Source organism: Pristis pectinata, chromosome 14, assembly GCF_009764475.1.
Source record: "Pristis pectinata isolate sPriPec2 chromosome 14, sPriPec2.1.pri, whole genome shotgun sequence".
In the NCBI taxonomy this organism is placed as follows: domain Eukaryota; kingdom Metazoa; phylum Chordata; class Chondrichthyes; order Rhinopristiformes; family Pristidae; genus Pristis; species Pristis pectinata.
The window spans coordinates 45,944,358-45,971,525 of record NC_067418.1 but is presented as its reverse complement, the minus strand read 5'-3'; the positions used below and the strand labels follow the sequence as shown (position 1 = coordinate 45,971,525).

The following is a 27,168-nucleotide window of genomic DNA, read 5'->3' as shown; positions in this document are numbered from 1 at the left end:
CTCTCCCTCCTCCCCCCTCCCCCACAAAAAAAAGACAGGAAATTGTGATCCATGTTGGAACAAATGCCCATTGAAGATAAAAAGGTCTCGTTGGGGAGCAAGAAATTTGCGTAGATTAAAAGGTAAGAGTCCTGGGGGTGATTACTGCCCTGCTAATATGTAAATTTTCTTAGAGGCAAGGATTGGGATTTACTGCACCTCAGTCAGGCTAGGACCAAGGTAAAAACAGACATGAGAAAAGACTTGGTTAAACGTTCTTTTAATAGTTGGCTTGGGGCAGTCAGGCAGAAATTTAAAAGAAGGATTAAAGAAAGGAGAACAAATCCAAAGCAACACAAAAATGCTGGAGGAACTCGGTGTGTCAGGCAGCATCGATGGAGGGAAATGAACAGTTGACATTTTGGGCTGAGGCCCTTTCTCAAGACTGGAAAGAAAAAGGGCAGAAGCCAGAATCCAAATTATAAATAGTGTCAAAAGTAATGTAACAATGGGAAGGCAAAGCAAAAATAACGTTACTCTTGGTGTAGTTGAATGAGGAAATGTAATAAACAGGCAAAAATGGCAGTATATGGTTGCTGGCCAAGGTATTTCATGCTGGTATTCAATGGTGTGTGCAGCTGAAGGAATTAATGATGAAGATCCTCCTTAAAACAGCATAGTAAAGAAAAGATCAATGAGACCTGGGCAAGTCTGGAAGTTGGGCAGCACAGTGGCACAACTAGTAGAACTGCTGCCTCACAGCTCCAGTGATCCTGGTTCAATCCTGACCTCGGGTGCTGCCCTTGTGGAGTTTGCGCATTCTTTTTGTGACCACGAGGGGTTTCTCCGGGTGCTCCAGTTTCCTCCCATATCCCCAAAAAATGTAATTGGCTGCTGTAAGTTGTCCCAAGTGGGAGAGGGCGAGGTGATGGGAATGCGGGGAGAATAATAGGTCAGCAGGGTATTAATGTAAAAATGGGTGCTTGTTGGGCAGTGCAGACATGGGCTGAAGAGCCTGTTCCTGTGCTGTATGACTCTATAACTATAATGGCATTAGAAAGAGGGAATACCACTGAGGAGGTGTGGCTGGTGGTAGAAACTCTTGAGTAGAACTGAGGAGGAAGGAAGGGAATCGTGGGCCTTTGCCGGAGTTGTCTACAACCCTCCAGCGGGCAGTGATAAGGTTGCATAAGCAGTTTGGAGGAGCTTGCTGTTGTAATGGAAGAGTTTAATTTTTTCATACGCTGGGACGAATAAAGCAAAACGAGTCCCCGAGGCAAGATATAAAAGAAGTAAAATTCAAAATAAATCAAGGGAATAACTATAGATAAAATAATGCCAAAAAATGGATACAAAGAAAAACAAATATCCAGCAGTCAATGGTACACAGGATATTGAAAGCAGATGAGGAAATTGCAGATTCTTCATCATAATCAAAGTGGTCTCAATTCAGGGATTTTTTTCCCCTTTGGATTGGAAAACCGCCAATATCACTATTATTTAAGAACAGTAGGAGAGAGGAACTAGAAATTATAGACCTACTAATTCGACATCTGTTGTGAGAAAGTTACTACAGTCTGTCATTAGAGAGAACTGAATGCTTGAATTTCATGGGTAAGATGTAACAAAGCTGAATTCTTTAAGGAGGTAATTAACATGGTAGATAATGGATGATATTTATTTAAACACGCAGAAGGTATTTGAAAAGATTCTGTATAAGGGATTGTTAACAGAAATGAATATAAAAACTCTCGCAGTAGTGAACAGAACCAGCAATGAACTTCTATTTCAGGTGGCTGACACAATAGTGAATGTATAGACAGACAGGAAGCAGACACAAACTGGATGTAAAGGCTCCCACGGAGAGTGGTGGGGACAATGCTAAACATATAGACTTCTACAACTGGCAACAGAGACAACTGGAAATACAATGCACTCAGCAGTAAGGTGTCAGAGCTAATGCAATATATAGGTGCTGTTTTCATGTTTTGACATGGGACAGGAATGTCCCATGATGGCAAAGAGATAATTGACTGAATAATCTTTCTATTGTTGGTTTTGATAAAATGATCAATGTTGGTGAACACATCAGGGAGAACTCCTATGTTGTTCTTTGAACAGCAGCATGAGTTTTTTCTTCCTGGTAAACCAGGTAAGGCCTAGTTTTAATGTGAGTCTTGAAACACAGCTCCAGCAATGCCACATTCATCTACTGCACTGGGGTGTTAGCCTGGAGTACGTGCTGATGTCTCAGCAGTGGGGCTCACATCCCCAAACCTCACTCTGACTATAACAGATTCAGATTGTTTTATTTAGTGCTCTGAAAGGAACTCTATATTTATCCAATTAAATGCAGCTCACTAAACAAAAAGTTGTTTTATTTTATATTCGGGGTGAAGAAAAGTATTTGGGTCTATGCAAGAATGGAAGGAAAGGCTTTGGGGAAACTGCCAAAGTGCACACGTTGAAATTAATGCAAGTGGAGGAGATGCTGAGGGCAAGCCCCGGAGAACAACTCTCCAACGAGTGCTCTCTGAACTCATGCCACCTGTCTTGGGTGTTGCTGTGGTTCTTCATTGCCCCCTTCCTTCTCAGCTGGGCATGTGTTTTTCTTGCAGTCGCACCTTGTCGAGCATATGCAACCTCTCACATTGGACTGCATTCTGCCAAACCATTCCGTATCCTGCCACAAGAGGCAGGAAGTACTGCTTCAGCAGACTGCACACCACCATGCGACCATCTGCCATACAAATTACTATGTGGAATCTGCCAGGTGTCAATGCTGTGATTGCATCCCTCTACAAATAGTGTTGGCATACTCAAGTTATGTGATCACACACTGTACATGTGTAGATATCTTTATTAGTCACATGTACATTGAAACACACACTGAAATGCATCTTTTGCATTGAATGTTCTGGGGGGCAGCCCGCAAGGGTCGCCACGCTTCCAGCGCCAACATAGCGTGCCCACAACTTCCTAACCCGTACGTCTTTGGAATGTGGGAGGAAACTGGAGCATCCGGAGGAAACCTGTGCAGACACACGGGGAGAACGTGCAAACTCCTTACAGACAGCGGATGGAATTGAACCTGGGTCACTGGCGCTGTAATAGCGTCACGCTGTAACACAAACCCTATCTGCCAGTGAAATCTTGATGAAGGGTCTCGACCTGAAACATCGACTGTTTATTTCCCTCCATAGATGCTGCCTGACCAACATTTTGTGTGCATGTTGCTCCAGATCCCATCATCTGCAAGAATCTCTTGTGGCTGCCAGTGAAATCACATTGTTGTAAGCCTACTGGCTACTGAAGTGTGTGAATGTATGTGTAGGAGGGTTGAAGAGAGTGGTCAGGCAGTGTGCAATATGCCCTTCCAGTATGGTATTAAGGCATGCTGCAAACCCCAAAATATTGAGACCAGTTTACTCACCTCTGTCTCTACAAATGTGGTTTCCTCCGGGAGGTCCAGTTTCCTCCCACATTCCAAAGACGTACGGGTAGGTTAATTTGAGTTTAAAAAATGGGTGGCGCGGACTCGTTGGGCCAGAAGGGCCTGTTACCACTCTGTAAATAACATTTTTTAAAGATTTTTTAAAAATTTAAAACTGCTTAATGATGAAGCTGATAATTGGTTGCAATAATTAAGTTGAGTCACAATACCTATAAATAAACATTTTTAATTGCTTTAATGCTGTATCAAAGTAAAATAAGCTAAGTTTTAGACAGGAAATCTTTATTGTTGTCCCAGTAGTATCAGTGTGGGATGGCTTTACTTTGCAACAACACTCCAAAGAAAAACAATAAATCACACCTTTCACAGCCGAAGCATGTTCCAAAGGGATTATAGCCACCGAAGTACCTTCAAAGTGTTCTGACTGCCAAAGTTTTCTGCAGTAAATTCCCACAAACAGCAAAGCGCTGTAGTAGTGTTGGCTGGGAGATTGGGCAGGATTCCCCTCCCTTCCTTTGTGTAGTGCCATGGGATATTTTTGGTCCACACAAAAGGGCGGATAAGAACTTGGTGAAACATGTCACCTGGGAAACTCCCTCGATAATGCTCCGTGGCATTCTGGATTGCGGGGCCAGGTCCCTGTAATGGACCCTGAGGTATGTTGCTGCCAACAGTAAATCAATTTATTATTATAACATAGAACAGTACAGTACAGTGACAGGCCCTTCAGCCCACCAAATCTATGCTGACCATGAGGCCAATCCAAACTAATCCCATCTGCCTATACATGGTCTATTTCCCTCCTGTTTATGCGGTTGTTTAAACGTCTCTTAAATGTTGCTGTCGTACCTGCTTCCTCCACTTACCCTGACGGCATGTTCCAGGCAACTACCACTCTCTGAGTGAAAAACTTGCCTCATAAATCTCCTTTACACTTTCACAGTTTTAACTAGAGACCAGCACAGCACAGCTCACTCTCTCACACGGGATCAGAGCCAAAGGGTTGTACAGCATGGAAGTGGGCCCTTCAGCCCTTGGAACATCATAAGTACAGCACGGGGACAGGCCCTTCAGCCCACCATGTCTGTGCTGACCGCAGTGCCTATCTAACCAATCCTAACTGCCTGCCTGTTTGTGTGCCTGTCCAAAAACCTCTTAAACATTGTTATTGTATCTGCTTCTACACCTCTCCTGGCAGCACATTCCTGGCAACTACGACTGTGTGTGTAAAAAAGAACTGGCCTCGTAAATCTCCTTTGAACATTTCCCTCTCCCACTTTAAAGGTACGCCCGCTAGTATTTGACATTTCCACCCGGGAAGAAATACTCTGACCGTCTACCCTATTTACGCCTCCTACTTCAGTCCAACTTTTCTAAGTGTGCGCCGGTCACCATCGCGTGCCAGAACTTTGTACTCTTCCTACATATAGTCATCTCCCTTCGACTCAGAAAACTCCCCCCACAATGTAGCCACATCCAGTGTCCTGAGTCTGGACCCACCAGACCAAAACACGATGTAGTTCCCTCAAAGAGATATTCTTGCTGTTCTTTATCCCGAAGGTAGTTTGGCCCATTTTACAGCATCCCTCCTTGCTGGGTAATCCCTCAGGACCGAGGATAACGTGCTTGCGCTCTGGTCTTGTGGTTCCAAGGTGGCTGAGGAGAGCAATGTGGGAATTGCAAGCTGATCCACAGATGAGGAAGGTGGATGCTGAAAGGACTGGTAGTTCACGTACAAACTACTGTGTGCTTCAGAACCCATGGGCATGTTGCACTTCTTCATGGAGGCTTTGAGCACAAACTTGCATCTTCTCTTCTGTTTGCCTGGTAATCTCTTCCTGTGACAGGGTTATGACGAGACAATCTGATGTTGGGTATGTGAACAACATGCCCTGCCTAACATAACTGACTGTGTGTACGTAGGGACCTCGGTGCCAGGGATGTTGGCCTGGACAATGGCATTGGTTCCCTTGTCCTTACAGTGAACTTGGAGGATTTTGCAGAGGTGGTATTGGTAGTGTCTTTCCTGTGCCTTGAGATGCCCACACACCAATGCTCAATGGTTCTGTTAATGAACTCCAGGTGTAAGCTGTTTGGTGAAAGAGGGCATAAGTTAACTGCCTGGTGTATTGGTGTGTTGCGTATTGTGTAATCCTGACAGAGCTTTTGGTTATGTGGCACTGGATCATTTAACTCATGTCATCATTCTTAGTTCAAGAATCATGCATAAAATACAAAGCTCCTTCTACTCTGCATAACAATATATCTTAATCGCAGCCTCAAAATCACATGCCTTATCGGATTTATGTGCACTTTTCTCTTCACAAACCAGCTGTCCTTTTCAGTAAGGATGTCTGTTTTGTTCTCTGACTGAATTGCACTGGGAATGGGGTTGAGTTTCCCCAGCTCATTTCTTTAGAACAGGCACAGAGAGAAGATTTTCATCGTATCTTGCTGGGTTTGACATCAGATTCCTGATGCCAGAGACAACATTGGGGCAGCACGGTAGCATAGCATTTTGCGCAACACTATTACAACGCTAGCGATCGGGGTTTGATTCCCGTTGCTGTCTGTAAGGAGTTTGTACGTTTTCCTGTGTCTGCGTGGGTTTCCGCCGGGTGCTCTGGTTTCCTCCCACATTCTAAAGACGTACAGGTAGGTTAATTTGGGGTTTAAAATGGGCGGTGCGGACTCGTTGGGCCGGAAGGGCCTGTTACAATGCTGTAAATAAAATTTAAAAATTTAAAATTTAATCAATTGATCTAAAATGTCCTGAAGCACTTCTGATCTAAGTAATCATTCCCCACTGTTTCCTCACTGGATAAACTCTACTGGAATTGGAATATTATTGTCACTTGTACTAAGATAGTACACCGTATGTTGAGGTAATACAAGGCAAAACAATACAGCATGCAGAGTAAAGTGTCACAGCTACAGAGAAAGTGCAATGCAGGTAGATAATAAGGTGCAAGATCATAACAAGGTAGATTGTGAGGCCAAGAGTCCATTTTATTGGACTAGGGAACTGTTCAATAGTCTTGTAACAGCGGGATAGAAGCTGTCATTGAACCTGGTGGTACATGCTTTCAGGCTTTTATATCTTCTGCTTGATGGGAGATGGGAGAAGAGAGAATGTCCCAGGCAGGTGGGGTTTTTGATCATGCTGGCTGCTTTACTGAGGCAGCGAGAAATATAGACAGAGTTCATGGAGGGGAGGCTGGTTTCTGTGATGTGCTAGGCTGTATCCACAGCTCTCTGCAGTTTCTCGCGATTCCAGGCAGAGCAGTTGCCATACCAAGCCAAGATGCATCCAGATAGGATGCTTTCTATGGTACAACGATAAAAATTACTGCCTATTTATATTCAGCAAGATCACACAAAATGAGTTAATACTTCAGAGTTGTTTATTGTGAAAGAACAAAAAAGATTATTAAAAGAAAATTTGCAATTCATGGTCTTGTTCTCATCCTCAGAATGCTCCAATTGATTTGACTCATAAATTATTTATGAGTGCTATCTAGGCAAATAAGATAATCAATCTGCACACAAAAAACAAAAAAAAGACAAGTCCTGGAAACTCCCATCAGCTCAGGCAGCATCTGTGGAGAGAGAAACAGAGTTAACCTTTCAGCTTTAAGACCCTTCAACAGATATCAGATTCCCAGTTTTTGCAGTGTATTTTTTTTTGATTTTCAATTAATGCACACAAGAAAGTTGTGCAAATAACAAAAGAGTAAATAAGTAGTTTGTTGCCCTTTTGATGAGGGAGCAAAGGCTCCTATGGTGAGGATATTTTACCTCCATCTAAAGTAAATACCCTTTTCATCAGTTTTACTTCTCACAAAGGATTGGACTTCTTACACTACAGCACTTCATCGACCCTGGATAGTTAGCCTTGATTGCATGACCAAGTCGTAGAGAATAGCTTGAGCCCACAACTGCCCCACTCAGAGTACCGCACGAATGATGTAGAATAGGATAGGTTGGTATTTGTCTAAGCCATGCTTTCTCACCCGATGTACAAGCTCCTTGTAGTGCTTTCCCCAACTTGGACACAAGAATTTTACCACCAGGGCCTGCCCCAAACTTTTCAAATGCAGTCCAGAGTTTAAGTGCATCAACGCTTCTCAGAATATTGCCTGGTTTGCAAATGCACTTATGTTGATTCGCTAAAACCAAGCACAGTGATGTCTGATTTTCAGATCAATCCAGATTGGGGAAACTTAGAACGATAAGTTAGAATTGATGGCAGTAAAATGAAGCATTTTGTGTCATAGTTCCCATATAAAAGGACTTCAGGACAAACAAATATCTGCCAGCACGACAACTCTATGCAAACATTATAAATCAGCAGAGGAGGTGACACATGGGAGAAAAGACAGAGAGGCTTCCATAAATCAGAGCTGTCACCTACCAGACAAATCAACTCCTTCTTCCCCTAAAATCATTGGCTTGTCTAGGCTCTATTAAGAGGAGACACTAGAGACTGCAGATGCTGGAATCTGGAGCAAAAAAAACAAGCTGCTGGAACAACTCAGTGGGTCAGGCAGCATCTGTGGAGGGAAATGGACAGGCGACATTTCCTCTGGACTGGGTCTCGACCTAAAACGTCCACTTTCCATTTCCCTCCACAGATGCCATCTGACCTGCTGAGTTCCTCCAGCAGCTCGTTCTTTGCTCCAGTTTTTATTAAGTCTGGGACTGCGCCTGGCATCAAGCTGTTTCCCCTTTTAAAGCCACCCATTCCTGCGAGGTCTCCCTGCGGATTGGGCTTGATTCATTGCCAGCAGGTTCCAGCCCCCAGAATCTGAATGTAGTGTTGCTGGGAGCTGACGCAGAGCCAGAAATGGGAGCAGAGTGACAAAGCTGACCACAAGCAGAGCAAGCAGGAAAGATGACAGTAAAACTAAATGCAGGTTAATCAGCACCTGAGATGATAGATGACAGATTGGGGTGTGGAGTCTGGCTGGGCTATGGTGCTGAGATCTGCACCCACAATATTAAGGGGCAGAGAATCTGTAGACAATCCCTAATTAGGTGCTCTAGTGTTGGCTGGCTATTGGATCCCCCTCCTCATATTTTTGAGGACCAATGAAGCTCTGTCAGAAGTTGGCCAAGTTGGAATGGGAGAATTTTCCCACTCTTTATTAAAATAGTCCAAATTATCCTGAATCAGACCCCCTTCCTAAAATCACCACCACCCCCCAACGATCAGGATCCGCAGGGGCCAGCTGAGCTAAAGCTCCATGCCTGAGAGTCATCCCATCAAACAGAGGAGGCCTCAGGTGGATCCTACCTCCAGACCACACTGATGACCTTTTGACACCTCATTGCTGTCACTGCTGGGAGAACTTTGCACTGTTTTAATAATCAGAGGCATGTTAAGTGTGCTTAAATTGGATTAAATGATTTTAAATCAGAAATAAGAAAAGGAGTAAAATGTATTAAAAACAGACGGTGAATATGCACCTGTCTACATCAATGGTGCAGAGGTCGAGAGGGTTGAGAGCTTCAAGTTCCTGGGAGTGAACATCACCAACAGCCTGTCCTGGTCAAATCACATAGATGCCACACCAAGAAAGCTCACCAGCGCCTCTCCTTCCTCAGGAGGCAAAAGAAATTTGGTATATCCCCTTTGACACTCACCAACTTTTATCGATGCACCATTGAAAGCATCCTATCTGGATGCATCACGGCTTGGTATGGCAACTGCTCTGCCCAGGACCGCAAGAAACTGCAGAGAGTTGTGGACACATCGCAGCGTGTCACAGAAACCAGCCGCCCTTCCTTAGAGTCTTTACCTCTCGCTGCCTTGGCGAAGCAGCCAACATAATCAAAGACCCCACCCACCCAGGTCATTCTCTCTTCTCTACTCTTCCATCAGGTAGAAGATACAGGAGCCTGAGGGCACGTACCACCAGGCTTAGGACAGCTTCTATCCCACTGTGATAAGACTATTGAACGGTTCCCTTCTACAATGAGATGGACTCTGACCTCACAATCTACCTTGTGACCTTGCACCTTATTGCACTGCACTTTCTCTGTAGCTGTGACATTTTACTCTGTACTGTTATTGTTTTTACCTGTACTACCTCAATGCACTCTGTACTAACTCAATGTCACTGCACTGTGTAATGAATTGACCTGTACGATCGGTATGCAAGACAAGTTTTTCACTGTACCTCGGTACAAGTGACAATAATAAACCAATACCAATTAATTAGAAACATTAAGATAAGGTAGTATACAGTAAATAAGCTTATCCCTCACCTGCTCACCTTTGGGTTGGCCATCCCATTTAAGTGAATGAGGTCACTACACATGTTGAGAGGGGCCCATTTGCAAAGTGCATGCAGTTCGCTCATCTCTGCACATCGGTGCTCCATTCCCGAACTCAGTGGTGAGTCCTGTGGGCAGTCGGACACAGCAGGATGCCTTCCCCATTGATTTATGCATTTCAATGCCTCGGCTGGTGGGACGGCAAGCAGGAGGTGGCTGGTGGTTCCCTACGCATCTGTTGACTGGAGGGAAGCAGCATCCAGCCCAAAGTACGGTGGGACCTGTTACATCCAAAATGGGAAGACCTCTCATCCAACAGCTCAGGCTCCTCTCGGTAGTACACTGACACAGCAGCCTAGAATATGTCCTCTGGAGCAATCCTTGACCTCATGCCTGTTTGACAAATGTGTCAGTGCTTCTGTTAGCTGAGGTACTTGACGGCTAGGAACAGTCCGCTTGGCTGTCTTTGAAACACGGCTGGCACACGGTGCGGGAAAACTGAAGGAACGAGGGAGGAAAAGAGATAGACTTCAGTCTAGTAATAATTGATATACAAATCCACATTCACCAGCTTTGCAGCACGTGTCGTTGTAAGCACCATGGCAACCGTACAGTTATTAACTAGAGACCAGCAAATGCAACTCACTCTTTCATACTGGATCACATACCTGATGGTCAACTGAAAAACAAAGGAAGTCATTTAATTAAAATGTTTATTAAAAACAACATTCAAAGGATCGATTTGTATCCAATTTTGCAGAAGATCTGGACAACTCACAGAATATTTCATCTTTGGATCATAACTGAGATTCCAAGGGAAACTAATTGGATGCAATAAATGTCCTTCTATTTGAATTATGAAGGGAAGAGGGGAATCACCAATAACAAAACCCTGATTATTTATTGGCTGATATGTTCTGGCTGAGAGAAGGTAATGAAGGCTTATTAATTGCAGCTGATCTGTCTGAGGGAGGTGTAAATAGAAGGAGGTACATGAAAAAACGGGGGAAGAGAGGAAAAAAAGGACAAAGTAAAACATCTGTGGAAATGTAGGTTGGACGTGAGGAAGAAATAAAATGCTGCAAATGCTGGAAACCTGAAATAAAAGCAGAGAACACTGTAAATGGCCACTGTAGAGAGAGTTCAAGGTCAAAGTTGAGCTTATTATCATATGCACAAGTCCTTGTGTGCACAGGTGCAATGAAAAACTTACTTGCAGCAGCATCACAGGCACATAGCATCAGATAAGCAAATTCACAAGAAAAAGATGTTAAACATAAATTGACCTCAATTTTTACAAGAAAGAACACAATTAGAACAAAAAGAAAACAAAGTTCATTTTAGTGCAAAATGATCAACATGGTCACAGTGTTGCAAACTCTAGTGATTAGGGTTGTGCAGGTTGGTGCAAGAACCGAATGGCTGAAGGGAAGTAGCTGTTCCTGAACCTGGTGGTGTGGGACCTCAGGCTTCTGTACCTCCTGTTTCAGGTTGGTAACCTTCCATCTGGCCAGTTGGGATAAGTTTGTTATCAGAAATTGTTTAGTTCAGCGATAGGTCCTCAAATCCACAATGCGCTCAGTCAGAAGATGAGATGCTGTTATGCTGGGCTTTGTTGGAATAGTGTAAGAGGGAAAATATAGAGAGGTCAACATGGAAGTGGACCTGAAGGGATGGCAAAGTAATGGAGTAATGAAAATTGTAGCTTTGCTGAAGTCCTAAACCGGAGGTGTCCAGAGTTGTCAGGTTGTAGAGCAGGAGGGAATTAGAGACAAGGAGAGACTGATCCATGAGGGAATATCAAAGTGGTTCTCCATAAGTTCCACCATCTGATGCCAGTATCAGACACTCCCCCTCCCTTGCAGCAGTTTAACAGTACAGGTCCCCCCTGGGTTACATACACCTGACTCATTGACACCCCGTGTATACGATCGAGAATGTTTGGGAGACTGGCGGGATGGACGGGGATGGATTTACTGGCTGCTGTGGGGCTGCAGGCATCTTCTGCCAGGTGGCACCGGGTGCCTTCCCTACCCCACCCCTCGCAACACCCCACCCCTGAGCCCCCAACAATCGGGAGCTGAATTGAGCTGGGGAGCGCTGAGCAGACTCACTCACTCACTGGGCCAGTGAGGCCGGCTGGCAGCCGCTCTCCCCCCCGCCTGCTGGCTCTCCCCGTGCCTGCTCGCCCTCCCCCACCCCCCCGCGCCTGCTCGCTCTCCCGTCATGGCTGTTACTATGATCCTCCCCCACATGGTTGCCGTCGTTCATTTCCGACTTAACCAACGGGTCAGGTTATGAACGGTTCTCAGGAACAGGACCCTGTCGTAACCTGGGGGCGGCCTGTGCCATTCCCCCTGTGATGGTCTGGTTCGCTCATCCATCGCCTCCTCACATCCATTCCCCTTGCGCCTTCTCATGCAATTGCAAGGGGTGCAGCGCCTGCCCTTCCACCTTCTCCCTTCCCATCATCTCCAGACCCAAATATTCCTTCCAGTAAAGCAGCAATTCAGCTAAACGTCTTCCAATTTACTGTGGCATTGCATTTGGTGCTCACATTGTGGCCTCCTACACATTGGAGAAACCAAATGCAGATTGGGTGACCCATTTTACAGAGCAACTCAGTCCACAAGGGTGACCCTGAGCTTCCAATCACCCCTCACTTTAAATTCTGTCCCACTCCCGCTCTGACCTCTCTGCCTTTGGTCTCCAACATTGTTCCAACCGTGCTCAGTATCAGCTACAGGAACAGCACCTCATCTTCTGCCCTGGTACATTACAGCCCACAGGAGCCAACTTTGAATTCAACAATTTCAGATAACCTGCTTCCCCACTTCAGCCTGGCCATTCTGAATTAAGGCCATTGATTTGTATAATTAACATAGAACAGTACAGCACAATACAGGCCCTTCAGCCCACAATGTTGTGCCGACCTTTAAACCTCACCTAAGACTATCTAACCCTTTCCTCCCACATATCCCCCTATTTTAAATTCCTCCATATGCTTATCTAACAATGTCTTGAACTTGACCAACGTATCAGCCTCCACCACCACCCCAGGCAGCGCATTCCATGCACCAACCACTCTCTAGGTGAAAAACCTTCCTCTGATATCTCCCTTGAACTTCCCACCCATTACTCTAAAGCCATGCCCTCTTGTATTGAGCATTGGTGCCCTGGGAAAGAGGCACTGGCTGTCCACTCTATCTATTCCTCTTAATATTAACGTTGCCCTGTTGAACATTTCCAGCATCTGCAGTGTTTTTACTCGCATTTCCAGCATGTTTTTATTTAGCCTTGCCTTTTTGCCTCTCTTTCCTCTTCTGCTTTCAGTCATCTCCCTCTCAGCCAGCACCACTATCTCTTACCTCACAGTTCCCTCGCTCTCCACCCTATCACAGAACCGCTCCCCTCTTCCCTGAAACTTAAAACATGTTTGATTTCTAAGGTTTTTCTGTCTGATAAAGGGGCATTGACCTGAAACAATAACTCTGCTTCTCTCTCCGTAGACAGTGCCTGACCTGCTAAGTATTCCCAGCAGTTTTTTTTATATATATGTTTTATAAGTTGTCTAATATTTCTATGAGGGAAAAGATAATTAGGTTCACCTGCTAGATAACAACTCTAAGGTCCAAAGCATTCCTTCACTACAAGAATCAGTGTTTTCCATTCAAAAGAATGCTTTATCAATGCCTATTCATTGGAGGCCCAGTGCATTGTACAAGGCACTGGTAGAAGAAGAGCTGGTAACTACATTTTATGTATTGAACATAATACAGTAAAAGAAAGAAAAATTTAAATTTTATCTTCCTCTATTCTCTCCGTCTCCAATCTCCTCCAGCTCTACAACCTTCTGATACTCTGCACCCTCTAGTTTTGGCCTCTTGCCAAGCCCCAATCTTCTTTACTCTGTCATTCGTTAATAGGAGCACGAGTAGACCATTCGGCCCCTCAAGCCTGCCCCGCCATTCAATATGATCACGGCTGCTCTGCGTGAGTCTCGTCTCCTCTTCTGTGCCCTCAATCCCCCGATCTTACAAAAACTTATCTACTTCCTTTTTAAATCCCACATTCCCCTACCCATTGAAGCATCCTCCACAACCCTCTGTGGTGGAGAATTCCAGAGGTTCATCACCCGCTGCGAGAAGTTGTTCCTACACATCTGTTTTAAATGGCTGGCCCCCAATCTTGTAACTACTGTATATCCCCTCATTAGAGACAGTTCACACGTGGAAATATCTCGTCATCTCCCGATCCTGCCCTCTTGTGATCTTGCATCTTTCAGTAAGATGGCTCCTCATTCTTCTAAACCCCAAAGAATACAGATCTGATTACTTCAGCTGTTTCTGACGGTGGAACCGTCACATCCCAGGAATTAGCCGAATGAATCTCTTTTTATTAGCCTCCAATGCCAGTACATGCTTTCTTAAATAAGACCATAAGTGTGCACTGTACTCCAGATGTGGCCTCAGCTGTATAACTTTATCAATACTTCCCTGTTTCTAAACTCCAGCCCTCTTGCTACAAAGGCCAAGGTTCCACTTGATTTCCTAACCACTTGCTGCACCTGCCTGCAGACGTTTCACGACTCAAGCACAAAAACAGCTGGACCCCTCTGCACCTCACTCATCTGCAACTTTCCTCCATTTCGATAATAACCTGCCTCTAGATTCCTCTTACCGAAGTGCACGACCTCACACTTCCCACATTGAACCCTGTTTTGGCATTTCAGTTGTGCCTTCAGCAGCCAAGACCGTGGTCTCTGGAATTCCCTGCTTTGCCCTCCCTCTCCCACTCTAAGATTGCATTTAAAACCTGGCTCTTTGCCCAATCTTCCAGTTAATTCTCCTCGTATCTCTACTGCAACTCAATGTGAAATTTTGCTTGATAACGCTCCTGTTAAATGTTTAAAGGGAAATATAAGTGCCAGCTGCAGAAAGGGTAGATAATGTAGAAGGGTCCTCTCTAGAGTCAATATGGGTGGAAGTTAGGAACAAGAAAGGAGCAGTCACCCTCCTGGGAGTATTCTATAGGCCCCCCGGTAGCAGTAGGGATACTGAGGAGCAGATTGGGAGGCAGTTTTTGGAGAGATGCGAAAATAACAGGGTTATTATAATGGGAGACTTCAACTATCCAAATATTGATTGGCACCTGCTTAGTGCCAAAGGTTTAGATGGGGCGCAGTTTGTTAAGTGTGTCCAGGATGGGTTCCTGACACAGTATGTTGACAGGCCAACTAGAGGGAATGCCATAGAAGATCTAGTTTTAGGTAATGAACCGGGTCAGGTGACAGATCTATCAGTGGGTGAGCATTTGGGAGACAGTGACCATTGCTTCATAACCTTCAGAATTGTCATGGACAGGGATAGGAGCAAAGAGGATGGGAAGATATTTAATTGGGGAAAGGCGAATTATGAGGCTATAAGGCGAGAACTTGGGAGTGTAAATTGGGACGATATTTTTGAAGGGAAATGTACTATGGAGATGTGGTCAATGTTCAGGGAGCTTTTGCAGGATGTTAGGGATAAATATGTCCCGGTGAGGCAGAGAGGGAATGGCAGGGTGAAGGAACCGTGGGTGACGAGAGAGGTGGAACAACTAGTTAGGAAGAAGAAGGCAGCATACATAAGGTGTAAGCAGTAAGGATCGGACAGGGCTCGTGAGGGATATATAGTAGCAAGGAAGGAACTTAAGAAAGGGCTGAGGAGAGCGAGAAGGGGACATGAAAAGGCTTTGGCGAGTAGGGTTAAGGAGAATCCCAAGGCTTTCTTCTCGTACGTAAAGAGCAGAAGGATGGCTAGGGTAAAGGTAGGTCCGATTAAAGACAAAGGTGGGAGGATGTGCCTGGAAGCTGTGGAAGTGGGTGATGTTCTCAATGAATACTTCTCTTCAGTATTCACCAAGGAGAGGGGTCTTGATGATGCTGAGAACAGTGTAGGTGAGGGTAATGTTCTAGAGTATGTAGATATTAAGAAAGAGGATGTGTTGGAGTTGTTAGAAAATATTAGGACAGAGAAGTCCCAGGGGCCTGACGGAATATTCCCCAGGTCACTTCGTGAGGCGAGGGAGGAGATTGCTGAACCGTTGGTTAGGATCTTTGAGTCCTCGTTGTCAACGGGGATGGTACCGGAGGATTGGAGGGTGGTGAATGTTGTCCCCTTATTCAAAAAAAGGTAGTAGGGATAGTCCAGGGAATTACAGACCGGTGAGCCTTACGTCTGTGGTGGGTAAGCTGTTGGAAAGGATTCTAAGAGATAGGATATATGAGCATTTGGAGAAACATGGACTGATTAGGGACAGCCAGCATGGCTTTGTGAAGGAAAGATCTTGCCTCACAAGCCTGATAGGGTTCTTTGAGGAGGTGACCAGGCAGATTGATGAGGGTAGTGCAGTGAATGTGGTCTACATGGATTTTAGTAACGTGTTTGACAAGGTTCCACATGGTAGGCTTCTTCAGAAGGTCAGAGGCCAAGGGATCCGCGGAAGCTTGGCCGTGTGGATTCAAAATTGGTTTGCCTGTAGAAAGCAGAGGGTTGTGGTGGAGGGAGTGCATTCGGATTGGAGGGCTGTGACTAGTGGTGTCCCGCAGAGATCGGTTCTGGGACCTCTACTTTTTGTGATATTTATTAACGACTTAGATGAGGGGGTGGAAAGCTGGGTTAGCAAGTTTGCAGATGACACAAAGATCAGTGGTGTAGTGGATAGTGTGGAGGGCTGTCGAAGCTTGCAGAGGGATATTGATAGGATGCAGAGCTGGGCTGACAAGTGGTAGATGGAGTTCAATCCAGAGAAGTGTGAGGTAGTACACTTTGGAAGGACAAACTCCAAGGCAGAGTACAAGGTAAATGGCAGGATTCTGGGCAGTGTAGAGGAGCAGAGGGATCTGGGGGTTCATATCCACAGATCACTGAAAGTTGCCTTGCAGGTGGATAGGGTAGTTAAGAAAGCTTATGGGATGTTAGCTTTCGTACGTCGGGGGATCGAGTTTAAGAGCCGTGAAGTGATGATGCAGCTTTACAAAACTCTGGTTAGGCCACACTTAAGAGTACTGTGTCCAGTTCTGGTTGCCTCATTATAGGAAGGATGTGGAGGAGTTGGAGAGGGTGCAGAGGAGATTTACCAGGATGTTGCCTGGATTAGAGAGTATGAATTATGAGGAGAGACTAAAGGAGCTAGGGCTGTTCTCGTTGGAGAGAAAGAGGATGAAGGGAGACATGATAGAGGTATACAAGATATTGAGAGGAATAAATAGAGTGGACAGCCAGCGCCTCTTTCCCAGGGTGCCATTGCTCAAAACAGGAAGACATGGCTATAAGGTATTGGGTGGGAAGTTCAAGGCAGATGTCAGAGGGAGGTTTTTCACCCAGAGAGTGGTTGGTGCATGGAATGTGCTGCCTGGGGTGGTGGTGGAGGCTGATACGTTGGACAAGTTCAAGAGATTGTTAGATAAGCATATGGAGGAATTTAAGTTAGAGGGATATGTGGGAGGAAGGGGTTAGATAGTCTTAGGCGTGGTTTAAAGGGCGGCACAACATGGTGGGCCGAAGAGCCTGTATTGTGCTGTATTGTTCTGTGGTTCTATGGTTCTAAGATATTATTGTTGGTGGGAAACAAGACGGCAAAGGGTGAAAGATAACCGCCTTTGCCTCAATCCACCTGAGACACAATAATGAGTCAGCCCCTGACCTAATATCAATTCAGACATTCCACTGTCACTCACTCTGTCCCTCGAATCACAATTCCCATCCATCATTCATTTAGTGTGTCAGCAGTTCCTGGTAATGACTGTAATTAGTTTTCAGTGGAACTTTATATGCATGTCCATACACTCCCGACATGAGGTCAAAAACAGTGGCAAGTGCTCACTTTACATTTAAATGGGCTGAACCAGCTCAACGTATGTCATAACTTTCAAGTCCTATGTGAGCTTAGTTCTGTACTTCATCTATTATGGGTTCCCAACAATTAGAATATAATTAAATATCAGCACCCTTAAAATCTGGTGTTACAGAATGGTTGAATCTATATCTGTCTAGGTAATGTTTCTTTTCCAAGCACCTTGTACGATCTGTTCAGTTTCAAGTCTGCTGCTTCCCTCTGGCACTCACTGTTCCATGCCATGTCCCAGCTTGTGAACATCTCTTGTCCTCTAACCATCCTTCTCCATTTTGTCCCCCTGATTGACCTCCTTGGTGTTCACACCTATGCTCGCAGTTCCTCCCCATTTGCACTGGTTCACAAACGTAACTAAAAAGGAACCAAATGGATCTCTAAGCATCCTGAAGTCAATTCTCCTCAACTTTTCTGCTGGGAGATGCCGGAGAAGTCAGAAGAAAGGGCCAGCATCCTGTTTGGCCAGATCGGCCACACTTTTACACTTCCCTAGGATTTTTGGAGCTTCTTTCTTTTTGGGCATGATGGGGTAGAGTTCCAGATGGTGCATGCCAGTCACCTGGTGCAGGTATAGAGAAGCTCAGATCTCCAGCTCCATTCATCCAGTGGAACTACTGATGGGCCTCCCAAATCCTCAGTGTATAGCAGCCAGTGAAACGCAATTGCCTTGCTTTGCCCCAATTCCTTGCCAACCAGAGAACGAAGGAAGAAGAGTCAGACAATTGTGCCTATTTCACCCAACCAATAAAACTGTGGCTTATCTGTGGTTCGCAATAGGTGGGAATATTGAATTAGGTCACGGAGAAGCCTTGAGATTTAAAACTCTCTCTGATTTAAAACTGACCTAGTTTCTTTAAATGAGGAGTAAATTACTGCTAGCCTTAGGATGTGGGAGTGTTTCCTAAGCATCCCGAGAGACCTTGCCTGAACTCCATACTATTCTCCAATCCCCAGCTCCCAACCAGCCAAGGTAGTTTCTCCCCATCTTATCAACTACTTTCTTAAATCAAATCACATCTACTTTTCTAAATTCTAGGGAACAAATTCAAGTGTCATTCTCTCCTTTAAATTTACCCCTTGGAGTCCAGGTGTCATTCTGATACACTGCACTGCCTCCAAAGAAAAAATGTGCCTCCCATGTATTGTCCCAAGAAATGCTCACAATGTACCCAGGGGTGATCTAAGGCTTTGGAAGGCAGTAGCAGAACTTCTACCACTTGTAATCCAGCCTCCTCTAGGTCAGCATTCCACTGTTCTTTGGTATTTTTTTAAAGTATTTATTGACAGGATATGACTAGCAATGTCAACATTTATTGATTTATTGATTATTTGTTCTTGAACAAGACGTCAGTTAACGCTCCATTTCATTGGTGGGTGTGGAGTCATGTAATCCAGGCGAGATTTCCTTCCTTGTAGGACATTGGTGAACCAGAAGAGTCTTTACAACAATCCGGCAACATCACAATCACCATTACTAGCCTTTATAATCCCACATTTACTTAATTACTTGAATTTAAACTCTCTAGTTACCACAGCGGGATTTGAACTCATGCCTCTGTATCAATGTTCCAGGCACCTGATGGTGGCTCAGTAATTTAACCATTATGCTATCAGATCCCTGTATCTACCCCTGCTATTTTAATGATCAATGAGCTTGAACACCCCTGGGTCTGTTTGGATCTTGACTGCTTCTAGTTTTTCAACATTTAGAAACTATTCTAAAGTGGGTGACCTGACACCTGTCTGCATTGAAATCTATTTGCCACAGTCTTGCACCTTTAGTTAATCTATTCATATCTCTTTTGGATATAAAACATACATCTGCATTGCTTTACAATATTTCCTTTCTTTATTCTCAGCACACTAGGATACATGATTTTCTATCCTATCAACAAAGCTGGTTATAGACCAGCAAAGACACCACAGGTCACAAACCATTCCACTCTGTCTCCTGCCACACAGACAGTTTCCTAAACAGGTCAACCACTTGCATTCAGTTCTATGCAACTTTAGCTGACTGTCTCTTAATGCCAGACCTTACCAAGTGCCTTCTGGAATTTCATATTAATAACATACATAGACATTCCATTGTCTATGACTTTAATAAACCCTTCAAAGAATCAATTGAATTCATGAGGCATGACCAACCTTTTACAATTCCTGGATCGCTCCCTCTGAACAACTGAAAATTCTCAAGAAATTCAGTCACTCTACATTTCAATATAGAGTCTAGTAATTTCCTGTTAACAGACACTGGCCCAGCTGATCCATAACGTACAAGCAAAAAAAATGCAGATACTAGAAATGTGAAATAAAAACAGAATAAAGGCTGTTCCCCGGATTACAGAAGGGTTCCATTCCTCCGAACTGTCTGTAAACCAATTTCTCCATAAGTCATTTTAAATACATATATAATTTTCTAGTTTTCTAGTAAACCAAATAATGTTGTTCTACATATACTTGTTATAATTCTTTCATTGAAAAATCATCCTAACATTACTTATAATTAAACTAACGTAATAAACTATATCCAGTCATTAATGAATAACAGGAATATTTTATTATTATTATTGGTACCTTTAAAAATGTTTTAAAAATGAATGGGAGAATTTGCACAGAGATGGATTTCCCTGAGTCAGGGCATTCGTAATCCGAGGAGCCCGTGTGTGTTGGAAACCCTCAGTGGATCCCGGAACTGAAAGGATTAACGTATGAGGAGCGTTTGATGTCTCTGGGCCTGTACTCTCTGGAGTTTAGAAGGATGAGGGGGGGATCTCATTGAAACCTACTGAATATTGAAAGGCCTGGATAGAGTGGACGTGGAGAGGATGTTCCCAGTAGTGGGAGAGTCTAGGACCAGAGGGCACAGCCTCAGAATAAAGGGACGTCCCTTTAGGACAGAGATGAGGAGGAATTTCTTTAGCCAGAGGGTGGTGAATTTGTGGAATTCATTGCCACAGACGGCTGTGGAGGCCAAGTCATTGGGTATATTTAAAGTGGAGGTTGATAGGTTCTTGATCAGTGAGGGTGTCAAAGGTTATGGGAAGAAGGCAGGAGAATGGGGTTGAGAGGGAAAAGTAAATCAGCCATGATCGAATGGCGGAGCAGACTCAATGGGCTGAATGGTCTAATTCTGCTCCTATGTCTCATGGATCAGGCAGCATCTGCAGAGAGAGTAACAAAGTTAACATTTCAGCTCAATGACTTCCTTAGAACTGGAAAGCTGAAAAAACAAGCATATCTTAAGTTGCAGAGATGCTGGGGTTGTGAGAAGAGAGATGACGAGGTGAACCAAGGTTGAGGAGGTGACGCAATGCTTTCAGTTAATCATAGTTGATCTTCCAGGAGGAGTTTAATTAGAGAGACATGAGGAAGGGCAGATGGAGGGAAAAACAAATGAACAAAAAGAAAATACTGGAATTGTGAGTCGCAAAATATAGAGCTGCTGGAACTCTGAAGCAAAAGGGAATGCTGGAAACACCTGTCAGATCAAGGAGAGAGAAAAACTGAGTTATGTTGCAGGTGGATCACCTTTCATCAGAAGGAGTCAACAAACAGGAAAGGCTGGTTATCTGAAACTGGTGAATTCAATGTTGAATCCAGAGGCCTGCATAGTGGCTAGAAGATGAAATGTTCTTCCTTGAGAACCACATTCATAAACTAAGAGCAAAAGATATTGAAGGAAGTATGTTAGCATGGATTGAAAATTGGCTGCCAAACAGAAAACAGAGAGATGGAATAAATGGGCCCTTTTCATGCTGTAAGGATGTATCCAGTGTAGTACAGCAGGGGTCAGTTCTTGGCCCTCAATTGTTTACGACTTAGGTTAATGACCTAGAGGAGGGAACAAAATATAAGGTTCCTAAGTTTGCTAATGATACAAAAATACGTGGTGGGGCATGTTGTGATGGGGACATTGTGGCTCTGCAGTGGGATATGGATAGATTGAGCGATTGGGCAAAAACCCGGCAAATGGAGTTTAATGTGGGGAAGTGTGAGGTCATGCACTTCGATGTGGAATCAAAAGGCAGATATTATCTAATTGGAGAGAGGCTGCAAATGAGTGAGGTTCAGATAGAACCAGGTGTTCGAGAATATGAATCTAAAAAATTAGCAGGCAGGTCCAACAAGAAGTTAAGAAGGCAAATGGCATGTTGGCCTTTATTGCTAAGGAGTTGCAGTTTAAGAATAGGGAGATATTGTTACAGTTGTATAGGGTTTTGGTGAGGCTACACCTGGAATACTGCACAGTTTTGGTCCCCTTACCTAATAAAGGATATGGTAGCACTGGAGGCAGTCCAAAGGAGATTGACCAGCCTAATAAACCAATAATTCCTGGGATGAGAGTTGTCCTGTCAGGAGAGGCTGGACAGTTTGGGTCTGTATTCCATGGAATTTAGAAGAATGAAGGGGTGACCTAATTCAAACACATAAGATCCTAAGGGGGCTTGACAGGGTATATGTTGGGATGTTTTCACTGGTGGGGGAGTGTCAAACAAAGGGACATATTAACACGATAAGGGGCATGTCATAAAAAACTGAGGTGCGTAGGAATTCCTTCTCTGGAATTCTCTGTCCCAGCAGGTGGTGAATGGCAGATCACTAGACACATTTAAGGTGGAGATGGATAAATATTTGAAAGATCAGGAAACTCAGGGTTGTGGGGAACTGGCACAGAAGAGGAGTTGAGGCCGGCATGGATCAGCCGTGATCATATTGAATGGCAGGGCAGGCTTGAGAGAGGCCTGGTGGCCTATTCCTGCTCCTACTTCTCTGTATTTTGGTGCATTTTTGAGCCTATCTTGGGTTTTGAAATAAAAACAGAAAATGCTGGAAAAACTCAATAGGTCAGGTAAGCATTTGTGGAAAGAGGAACAGAGTTAATGGTTTCAGAACAAAGACCATTCGTCAGAACTGGGGAAGAGAGAAAACAAGTATATTTTAACTTGCAGAAAGGGTGGGTGAGGGATGGATAGGACAAAGGAAATACCTCTGATAAGTTGAAGCCAACGGATAAGTTGTAGTGGTCATCCAGTCGATGAATTAATGGAGGGAGTTAGGCAGAGAGAAGATAAACAAAAGCTATGAAATAGGGGCAGGCACGGTAGTGTTGCGGTTAGCATAGAGCTATTACAGCGCCAGTGACCCAGGTTCAATTCTGGCCGCTGTCTGTAAGGAGCTTGTACGTCCTCCCCATGTCTGCGTGGGTTTCCTCCGGGTGCTCTGGTTTCCTCCCACATTCCAAAGGCGTACAGGTTAGGAAGTTGTGGGCGTGCTATGTTGGCGCCGGAAGCGTGGCGACACTTGCCGGCTGCTCCCAGAACACTCTACGCAAAAGATGCATTTCACTGTGTGTTTCGATGTACACGTGACTAATAAAGAAATCTTATCTTATAAAAATTGAGGGGAGTTGGAGAGTTAGAACACAAAGGAAGGCAAAAGTTGCAAAATGGCAAGCTGCAGACCATGCCAAGCAGGTCAGGCTTGAGAGAGCGAGAGAGAGAGTGAGAGAGAGAGCGAGAGAGAGAGCGAGAACTTACAGCAGAAGTGACCAATTCTGATACAGACGGTGGTGAAGTAACTCAATGTTAAGTCTGGAAGGCTACAACATGTCCAGACAGAAGATGAGATACAGTTCCTAAGCTTATATTGGGCATCGTTATGACAGTGCAGGAGGGCACAGACAGATCAGTCAGAAGTGGGAGTGGGATGTTGAATTAATGTAGGAGGCAACAGGGACCTCTCGAGTCAGCCCTGTAAGACTGAACACAGGTGCTCCACAAAGCGGTCACCCAGCCGAGATGAGCAACCACGTTGCGAATACAAAATGGATGAGATTGGGAGAAGTGCAAGTGAATTGGTGCTTCATCTGAGAGGATTGTTTGGGCCTCTGGGTGGTGGGATGAGAAGAAATAGAAGGACAGGAAAAGTATAACCAGATGGAAGAGGTGGGGATGGAAGAGCAGACCCAGGGATCACAAAAGGAATGGTCCCTTCAAAATGCTGAAAGGTAGAGGAAGGAAGGGGAAGGTGTGCCTGGTGTGGAATCTCGGAAGCTGTGAAGGACGACCCTCTGAATGTGGAGGCCGGTGGGTTGGAAGGTGACAACAAGGGAAACTCTATCCTTGCTCTGTCCGGGAAGAGATGGAGTAAGAGCAGAGGTGCAGGGAGTAGAGAAGATGTGATCAAAGTCTCTGTTAACTCTGGTGGGGGGGAAAGCCACAGTTCAGGAAGGGCAGCATCTCAGAGGCACTTAGAGTCATAGAGTAATACAGCATGGAAACAGGCCCTTCGGCCCAACTTGTCCATGTTATGGTGCCCACCAAGCTAGTTCCATTTGCCTGCGTTTGGCCCCTGTCTCTCTAAACCCCTCCTATCCATGTACTTATCCAAATGTCTTTTGGATGTTGTTGCTGTACCTGCCTCAACCACCTTCCCTCTAAGCTCATTCCATATACACACTTGCAGGGAAAGTCTCATCAGCAGAGCGAATACGACAGAGATGGAGGAACTGGGAGAATGGAGACTAGGCGGGAGAAAGTATAGTTCAAGGTAGTTACGGGAGTCGGTAGGCTTGTACTAGATGTTTGTTGCTTGGTTATTCCCTGAGATACAGACCGAGGGATTCTGAAAGGGAGGGGAAGAGTCAGAGATGGACTGCGTGAAGGTGAAACCTGGGTAGAAATTAGCAGAAATGGTGATGGATTTATGAGTTCTGCATGAGTGCAGGAACCAGCACAGATGCAGTGCTATAGAATCTGCTATGGGGGTTTCAGTGTTTCTGCTACTCCTCTTTATTCATTCATGGTATGTAGACATCGCTGGCAATGGAAGTACTTATTGTCTACCCATAACTTCTCCAAAATTTAGGAAGCAGTCAACAACATTGTTGGGTCGGCACACACGTAGGCCAGAATGGGTAAAGGCAGCAGACTACTGGAGTTCTGCAACAACCCAGAATGTAATGGCCACTGTAACGAGACCACCTTTTCATCCCCCTATAATTTCGGATTTTATTTAACAACTTGAACTATGGGAATGGGAATTCATGTCATTGAATTAATGATCTAGGTTCTAGGACGGTAACTTAACCGTTATGTTACCACCCTCTTGTGGCTGCCAACTGGACACCTACTGCTCTTGTACATTGCCCATTCAGCACATCAAACCTGCTCTGAAACTCCAACGAGATTACTGCTCATCAGTATCACACCTCCACTTACCTGCCTTGGATCCATACCTCTTGATATTCTTCCCATTCAAAGACTGCACTGCTACTGACCAGGGATGACATTGGGTCGTTCTGTTTCAACTGGCAGATATGAGGCACTGAATGGCCTCCTTCTGGCAGTCATACATTTTCTATGATCCTGTAATTCTCATAGACACATCAATCCCAGCCTTGACATTTCTAATTAACACATTCAATAGTTTTCTGGGAACTTTCCAGATATTCATTGTCTTTTTTTAAAAACATTTACAAGATACAGTCACTGCTGTCAAAGCTGGTGTTTATTGCATACCCCTATACATGCCCTTGACAAGGGGTTGCTCAGCCATGATCTGGACCCACTGTGGTCCTTCTCACAGTGGGAATCTGTGTAAAACTAGACTTCCTGACATCATTTCTGCGTGGACTGGCTTCAATTTATCGTTACGCTATTGTTTTGGCATTTCCCCTCCACCCTCCCATCCCAGCTCTGAAAACAAATGGAATAGTTTCTCCACTGAACCCAATCATTCTGTCTATCCCAGTCAGATCTCCACACAACTTGCTAAATACCAGGGAATAGAAGCCAAGCTTTGGTTATCTCCCTCTCTTAGCATAATCCTCATCATTCTGCTAAGCCTAAAACATCTCCCTTCCAGAGTCAATAGATTTTTCTGGACAATACACCAAAACATTGTACTCTAGCATAACTTCATCCCTTTTGTATCCATTCCTATTGAGGAGAAGGCCAACGTTCCATCAGGTATGGTTGAATGTCGATATTACTGGACTGGCTTTTAGTGGGTTGTGCCGATGGACATCTTTGTTCTTGACTCTTGTCATTAAAAAAAATTTAAACTTCTTTTTCTGGACGTTTGGTCTCACTTGCCCTGGCTGGCAACCCACAGGTTATCTACCTCCTTGTCCCATTCAGAATAAAACAGCTCACCTTGCCAATCACAAAGCATACACCCTGCCTCATCATCCCACAAAACCGGCCTGCAGTACTCTGTGCGCTCAGTATTGCGCAGAAACTTAACAAATGCCATTTGGAAATTCATGGAGATATTATCCACAGACACCTTCCTTCCTTTGCAGCCTTCTGGACTCAATATCGAGTTCTCCAATTCCTTATACAGGTTATTCTGCTGTAACATGTTTCTATAACGCAAATAGGTTACAACACGGCGGATGGATTAGGGAACATCACGCTGGTGGCATTGGCTACAGCGTGATCACAAACAGGAAAACCTGTTTAAATCTGTGCTTTGAAGGCAACTACAACCTGTTCTGTTATAACATGACTCTTATATCACGAGGTTTCTTGGGAACATAACTATTGTATTATAGCAGAACTACTTGTAACTCACCTTCTTGGTCTGTATAAGAAATAAGATAAGCTATCTTTATTAGTCACACGTACATCGAAACACACAGTGAAATACATCTTTTGCGTAGAGCGTTCTGGGGCAGCCCGCACGTGTCGCCACGCTTCCGGTGTCAACATAGCACGCCCACAACTTCCTAACCCGTACATCTTTGGAATGTGGGAGGAAACCGGAGCACCCGGAGGAAACCCACACAGTCACATGGGGAGAACCTACAAACTCCTTACAGACAGCAGCCGGAATTGAACCCAGGTCACTGGCGCTGTAAAGCTAACTGCTACGCTACCGTACCTGCCCCAATAACAGCTCACTTCCACAGCAACCCGCGCCTCACTCTATCCCCGATATTTCTTTTGTCCTTTCCATCCTTCCCCTACCTTCTCTGCAACTTCATACTAACTTGCTTTCTCTCTTTCCCAGTTCTGAGGGAGGGTCTCTGACCTGAAACGCTAACTCAGGTTCTCTTTCCACAACCGTAGAGGGCCGGATCTCACACGAAGGCAAGGCAGATTGCAGAAAGGAGACAGAGAGCCTAGTGATGTGGTGTCAAAGGCAACAACCTCAATTTCAGTAAAACCAAAGAGCTGGTCATTGACTTTAGGAAACACGGAGGAGTTCACACCCCTGTCTGTATCAATGGTGCTGAGGTGGAGATGGTTGAGAGCTTCAGGTTCCTCAGTGTAAATATCACCAACAATTTGTCCTGGTCTAGCCACGTAGTTGCTAAGGCCAAGAAAGCTCATCAGCACCTCTACTTCCTCAGAAGGCTAAAGAAATTTGGTATGTTCCCGATGACCCTCACCAATTTCTACAGATGCACCACAGAAGGCATCCTATCGGATACGTCACAGCTTGGTATCGCAACTGCTCTGCCCAGGACTCCGAGAAATCGCAGAGAATCATGAACACAGCCCAGTCCGTCATGAAAACCAAACTCCCTTCCATTGACTCTGCCTACACTTCCC

At 44.7% G+C, this 27,168-nt stretch overlaps 1 protein-coding gene across 3 annotated transcripts in view; it reads left to right on the top strand.

Annotated features, from left to right (window-relative positions):
- fjx1 (four-jointed box kinase 1) overlaps positions 1–27,168 on the top strand; it is a 440,027-nt gene that overhangs the window by 8,910 nt on the left and 403,949 nt on the right. Inside the window, exon 2 of one of the 3 annotated variants that reach the window (XM_052029224.1) lies at positions 7,021–7,037. The exons of the other annotated variants lie outside the window; for them this stretch is intronic. The gene's annotated coding sequence lies outside the window, so the exon portion shown is untranslated. Of the gene's footprint in view, positions 1–7,020; positions 7,038–27,168 lie in introns of those variants that run through there. 3 annotated transcript variants of the gene reach the window in all.